This window comes from Centruroides sculpturatus, unplaced genomic scaffold, assembly GCF_000671375.1.
Source record: "Centruroides sculpturatus isolate CEXI.00-Female unplaced genomic scaffold, Cexi_2.0 scaffold1130, whole genome shotgun sequence".
Classification (NCBI taxonomy): Eukaryota; Metazoa; Arthropoda; class Arachnida; order Scorpiones; family Buthidae; genus Centruroides; species Centruroides sculpturatus.
The window spans coordinates 202,395-209,158 of record NW_019385290.1 but is presented as its reverse complement, the minus strand read 5'-3'; positions in this window follow the sequence as shown (position 1 = coordinate 209,158).

The window sequence follows — 6,764 nt, the reverse complement described above, 5'->3', positions numbered from 1 at the left end:
TACTTTTTGATGAATTTGCCAACCGCGGGAACACGCCGACCCATGCGTTACGGTATATTCGATTGGTAGAACTTATAATCGAGATGGAAATAAATTAGGATATCGCTCTCCCACCTCATTACGGTATTTAATTGCCTAATTCGAAAGGTGTCGCGTCGCGGATGCCAACGAATACCAAGGCAATAGGGAAATAAATTTATAATAGAGTACGCGGTAGAATATATCGAGACTTAACGTTAATTCCTCCCTGGGTCGTCGTCAACGTTTTACCTTAAAGTCTATAAATAAAACGATTTTATTTCTAATCTTTTAATTCTTTACGTATTAAGTGTTTCGGCGTCGAGCTTACGTCTGTATTATCGTCGTAAGTCTTAAACGGTAAAAATACGGAGAAGGAATTGATATTATATCATCCGACCGGACATATTCTATGCCATTGCGGTTAGTTATTGTAGTATATATCAAAATGAAGAAATACGAATCTCTCGGATCGTTTCCGCTCAACTAACGTCGTTACGTTTCGCTATGGGGAAAGATTAATCGGATCGTTATCGTCGGCGGATGCTCCTATCGTCGATCCGCCATAAAATTTCCGACATCGTGCGATAATTTACATTACGATATTTTATCTTGGTTATAGTAATAGAAACGATGCGCCAACAAAAGGGAATCCCAAGATGGTTTCTAGCGCCAATTTATAGTACTGTACAGTACGGCGCGTAATCTTACTTGTCTCGTATATCGATACATAAATAATGCATGGTCAATATATCGATTACGTTAATTTTAGAAATCCAGAAATAATACGTATAAAGCCATCGATTATTAATTCTGTTTGAGAAGAAAGTTTTATTTTTTTCAATAATATTATAAACAATGGAAGTAAGTAAATCTCGTTCGTTAGTTTCGCTAACAGAAAGTCAAAAGTACAATCGGAGCGTTTGATATTATGTAATTTATATTTAGATTATACGTCTGTAACACTGTATTAGAACACTACCAAGTTCGGTCTGGTAAAATCCTATCGTTGTATCGATTTTTATTTCTTCCGTCGTTTTGAAATTTTTCGACAAATCGGAGAGTACAATACATTCGAAGACCGCGACTGTGAAAATATTTCGTCATCCTCCATTTTTTGCGCGTGTACTCGTTACTTTATTCTCTTCTCGCAATTCCGATTCGAAATTGTTATGTCCAGGCTACGAGTATTTTATTACATAATCACCAGCCGCCAACTCTTAAAAGATATTTACATTTTTCGGTTCGAATTCGAGCGGGCCCCTTTTACCGCGTTCGAAGTTCCGCGCTTCCTAATTCTCGACTGATTTAAGGTTTAAATAATACTAAAACGCGCGTTAAGTAGCGCGTTTAAGACCAAATGCCACAGAAACCGCGAGTAATATTATGAATTAAGCGCGTAAGACCGTCTATTTGTTTTTTCGAATGTGAAAATATCGAGTCTGTAGGCCTACGAGAAAAGAAAAAAACTCGATAAATCCATCGTTATAAGCTAAATCGGAAGAGGCCATTTTACCGTTTGAAAAATAATTTTCGAGAGTAAAAATTTGACGAGCGTGTCTACGGACGAATAACCCTTAGACGAAAAGACGAGGAATAAGATAGAAACGTAAGTTCCTCGTCTTCGTCCGGGAAGAAATTTTCCAAAGTTAACGAAACTTCCTCGAGCTGTTAGAACAGAAATTACGACGCACCTGCCTTTTCCTCTCCGAGAACGTTTACGCCGAAGGGAAGAAAATTCGGGGGAACGGTGGTCCTCGAAACGTCGACCGGGAACTACCGGTGGTCTAGAAACGTTCGATACGGGAGCGGAATGGCGAATAAAGTCTAACGCTTCGTCGACCCGGGTTACCTTTCGCGAATAACAAAAGTTTAAATAATAAGAAGAAAATACTTATTTTTAATTTTTCTAAAATGCAATCGAGAAGTTTTTAATAATACACCGAGCTTCGTTACTATCGGAAGTTTGTCGCACCGGGGAAGGGCGACGGACGACCTCCTCCTAGCGTCCAATAAAGAAAACGTTTATCGTTTCTTAATCGACGTCTCGCCACGTCCTACAAATAATTACGCTTAAATACGTTTCGTGTTTTCGATCGTGTATATAGGTAATTAGAGAAAATGATTACGCAGAATTTTCTCTCCCTCCTTCCCTCCACCCTCCAGAAATTCCGTCGCCTAAAACTCGCGTCGATAAGTAAAAATATCCCAAAATGTTCTCCGGATAATAGAATTCGCCGTATTACGACACTAGCGACCGGGTGACGAATCGGCTTAGTTACGCAATGACGACACGACCACGCGTATTAACGCGGCCGTCCGCTCCACGTAGGCGATTCGTGACGTCACGCTCGGTATCGTCCCGCTTACGTAACGATGACGTAAAATGTTCCCGGACCGACGATCGAAATATATATATAGAGAGACCCGTTACGGATAGATGACGTATAATTAGTTGGTTTCGATACGCGATTATAAATAAACGCGTCGGCTTTAAATCCGTTTGGCGCTTTAATCCGCCATATTGCCGATGACGCGGAATGAATTTTCATTAATTTTTTTACCGGCGCGAATTTTTAATTAGTAACTAGAAAGGAGCGAAAGGCGGACGGAGGGCTTACCGGTTAATTGGGACGGGGTAAGTGGACCGGGCCGAGATCCAGAAAGGGATAGGCAGATGTTAAAAGTAGGAAACAATGGTCTAGTCTAGACCAGAAAATTTCCCCGATTTTCCCGTAAATTGAGCGAAGTGACTTTTCTTCCAACCCACGTACGGTCTCTTCGAAGAACAAATGCCGCGGTGCGGTGGACCGGGGCAATCGAGGCGCAGGTGTTTCGACCAGACCAGACTGTAGTTTGCAAAGAGGGAGAAAGAAAACGCCTAAGAGACCGCGACGTTCGTCGCCATTTATATCGATAAGGCGCCATCGACCGCCGAGACCTTTCTCGACACCGGGACGAATGTCGGCCAATAACGGTAATTAAAAATGTGATTAGACGGTGATTATTCGGCGCGTATACGATTAACAACGAATTAAACGCCCGGCCATCGATGCGACAATAAACAACGTTCCACCTGGAAATCTCGACCTACCGAAGTCGTAGTATCGGAGTCCGTCGTCATTTATTTAAATTATCCTTTAAGTAATTTCTATAATTAATTTAATGATTTCAAATTTCGATATTAAATTTTCAGCTTAACGATGTAAAATGGCGACAAGCTTAACATCGCGGAATGGATAAATATCTCCGGAACTACAAAAAGGTAGAATTAATTAAGCCGTCTTGGACGAAATTGGCCGTCGAACGATTAACGTAAATAATTTTAACGTTGGAAATGTCACCGGAATGTTTTTTATCCTTAACGGTAATACGACATTTTGACAATTGGAATTGCGCATCCGCCTAACTGATACGCTATAGACTATATATCAGGCCTAAAGTGTACGGGTTACGTAGATTTAGCCGGGGTTTATATTATCTACGGGTCCGTAGGCGCGTGGATTATATATAGAATGACGCCACGACGCCATAATTATTTTTTTTTTAATTTCTTTCGGCTCCTTATAAATTCCTTATACTGTAATTTATCCGAACTTTACGTACAGAAATATAGGAATTTAATTATATTAATTTTCTTCAGAAAATTGTAAGAATATATTCATTTAATATCGAGTTCTATTTTGTTATTTTTAACGACGTATCGGAAGCTAACTATTTCGAAATAAGACGAAAGAAAAAAATTTCGTCACGTACTGTACTGTACAGTACAGTACACGCACTCGCACTCGTAAACAGTATACGAATGTAATAACACTTACGGAATCTCCGACGTAGTTTATATTTCGCCTTCCGTCACTATCGATTTATAAATATCGACTTATATTTACAAAATATTTACTTTTCTATTCGAAGAAAAAGTAAAGAAATCTTCCATATTAATCGATAAAGCGCGCAAATATAAATTTCAATTTATTTAAAAGTTACTTATTTCATTCGAATAAAGCTCGAGACGGTATTATAAATTATTTAGTCCCGTTTAGTTTTTGTTATAAAAATATGGATTTTATAAAATGTTCTTTTTTACGTTCACCTTTCTAATTAAGTACGAATTTGCGCGATAAGGTCCGAAAATAATGGGAAAATTAATTGGTTTTACTAATTTCTAAATACTTTTGAATAATTTCGTACAAATCAGAATCGGTTAATTTATTCGTTGACGGATTACGTCGAAATCTTCGATGGCTTAACCGTTAATTAGGGATAAGGTTGCAATTAAGGACCGTTTCTGTCGCCATTTTCTTTTATTTTCCAAGTATTCGACGCCGGTAATTAGAGAACAAAAACCCACATTTTCCTACGGTAAACGACGGCGGTTTTCGAAAAATGGTTTGGTTTTACGGCTGCATTTACCAGTGTTTCGGTGGAAAAGTCAAACTCTAATCGCTACGTACGGAAAAGCGGGAAATGCGCTGCCCTTTCGATTCCGCGAAAATCCAAACATCTGTCAATTCTAGTTTGTTCCCGCGCTAGTTTTTGGATTCGGTCTGCGACAAAAATCTCTCTCTTATCTACCAGCCTTTCTCGTTATTTATTGACTATTTTTACGTTTTTTAATACGCAACATTTGGAACACCGGTAAAGTCGAGCGGAAGGCCTACTCGTACGCTCGACTTTATACATTATTTAGCCTTATTGTTTGTAGGGATGCTGTATTAAATTTCTATCTACTAATCGCTTTAATCCTTATAGGTTTCGCAGCGAAGATACGTGTTTGCTGCGAGAAAAATCAACCTATAAGGATTAAAGCGATTATTAGATAGAAATTAATGCGTCGCGTTACGTATATATTTAACTAGTCGCTTTATAAAATACTTCGGTTTAAAAATATATTACACCTTTTTTAGCCACCGTCTATTTATTTTCGTATATTTCCGGCCCCTCCTCCCGGAAACTACGAAGAATTATCGAAATAAAATACCCTAACTCGCGCAAAACGATAACTCGCCCCGAGTCGAACTTCTAACCCGGATATCCTTTTAATTATATAATTGAAAGTAGATATTCCGATGTCCGCGCGCGATTGTATTCTTCGTTTCCGGCGAAAATATTTCCCACTCTATCGTCGGTTGGGTTGGTGATTGACGGTTTTTTTCCTAAATCTGGGTTCGTTCGAATTCCGCTCGATTGGTACCTTCTACCGAAATTTCTACACGGATTCTTTTTGTTTATTAATAATATACGCCGGTCTTTTTCGTGTCACGTAATGACACGAAAAAGACGTTCGAAGTCTTATCACGCCGCGGTAAAGAGCGAGATTATACTCAACGGCGACGCGAAAAGTGTTTTTTTTCTATTATTATTTTATCGTATAATCCGCTGTATATTCGAAGATGTTCCGTATTTTTATAAATTGAAACTCGCTACCAATCGGCGTATTTTATTTTATATAGGCTATATTTAATAATATAAAAGCCGTCGTCCGTGTACGCGAATTCCTTATAACTGCCGCAATTTTCGTCCAATCCGGATAAAATTTTGGTTACGTTGGTTTTATGTCCTATAGGTTACTTGGCCTATGGAAATATTAGCTATAGAATAAACGTCTTATCCGTCAAGGATGGGATTTAAGTTGCAGCGACGTCAACGACCTCATTTACTTGGCGAGAATTCCTCTTAAGTTGCATTTTTAAATATTTTGGCAACTTCGTTAAATTAAACTTTAAAAAAACGTGGCTTTTACAACAATGAAAAAACGCTTTTTATAGTCACAGCGTGGCGTTCTATTATCCAATGGGAAGAAACGATTCCGCTGTTTTAGATGTATTATCGCGCATTAACTACGCTTCGATGGTCGGTATAGGCTACTTAATCCGTAGAAACGTTAGCTACTCTTCTCAATTCTTCTCTACTTTCTCGTCCAAAGCGGTCCACCGCGCACCAAGGGGCAATCTCTAGTTTAAAAACATTTTTATTTAAAAATGAATAACTTCTAACCGGAATGTTATTCATTGCTTACACAATACGTTAGATTGACATAATAGGTAAATACTACGTCGGCGTATTGCGTAGAATAAAATGAGTAAGTTTCGCCAGGCTTTTCGGAGCGTGGCGATTAACGAACGAGAAGGTGTTAAATCACGATTAAAGAGCGGCGGGAGTTAGCGTAAGAGAATTAGAAACGGCGATAGGATCGATGCAGAATTAACGTTAGAAAAAAAAAAGACAAAGGACCCGTGTATTTAGGCCAATTGTAATGGTAATAGCCGTGTACTGTACTGTACGGTAACGTCTCCGGGCAGAAGTTTCGCCTTGGATGACGGAGCCGAAAGCGGATGGGACGGGCAGTTAACTAATTAACTCGACGGCGAAGGTAATAGCGAAGACGTAATTAAAGCGAAAATATTGCTTAAAATACGCGTGAATTTTTGGCATCCAACCGAAACGCGTCTGCCGGAGGATTGGTCGACCGTAGGACGACGGAAGAAGAGGCGTACACCGTCCGACTATTTAAACCTGTGCGTTGACCTCCGAGTTTCGGAACGATACATTTGTGTGGCGGGGGGTCGAGGCGAATGGCGTAAAATCCGATTCGCACGGTCAATCTATTCTTCTACGCCATATTTCCATGGCAACCAGATTTGCACTCGGTTGAACTTTCGTTCCGCGCCACGAAAATCGGTGCACTCCCGACGTCGAAAGGTAGTTAAGTAGGACCGAAAAGGCCGGTAAATAAATATTTCCGA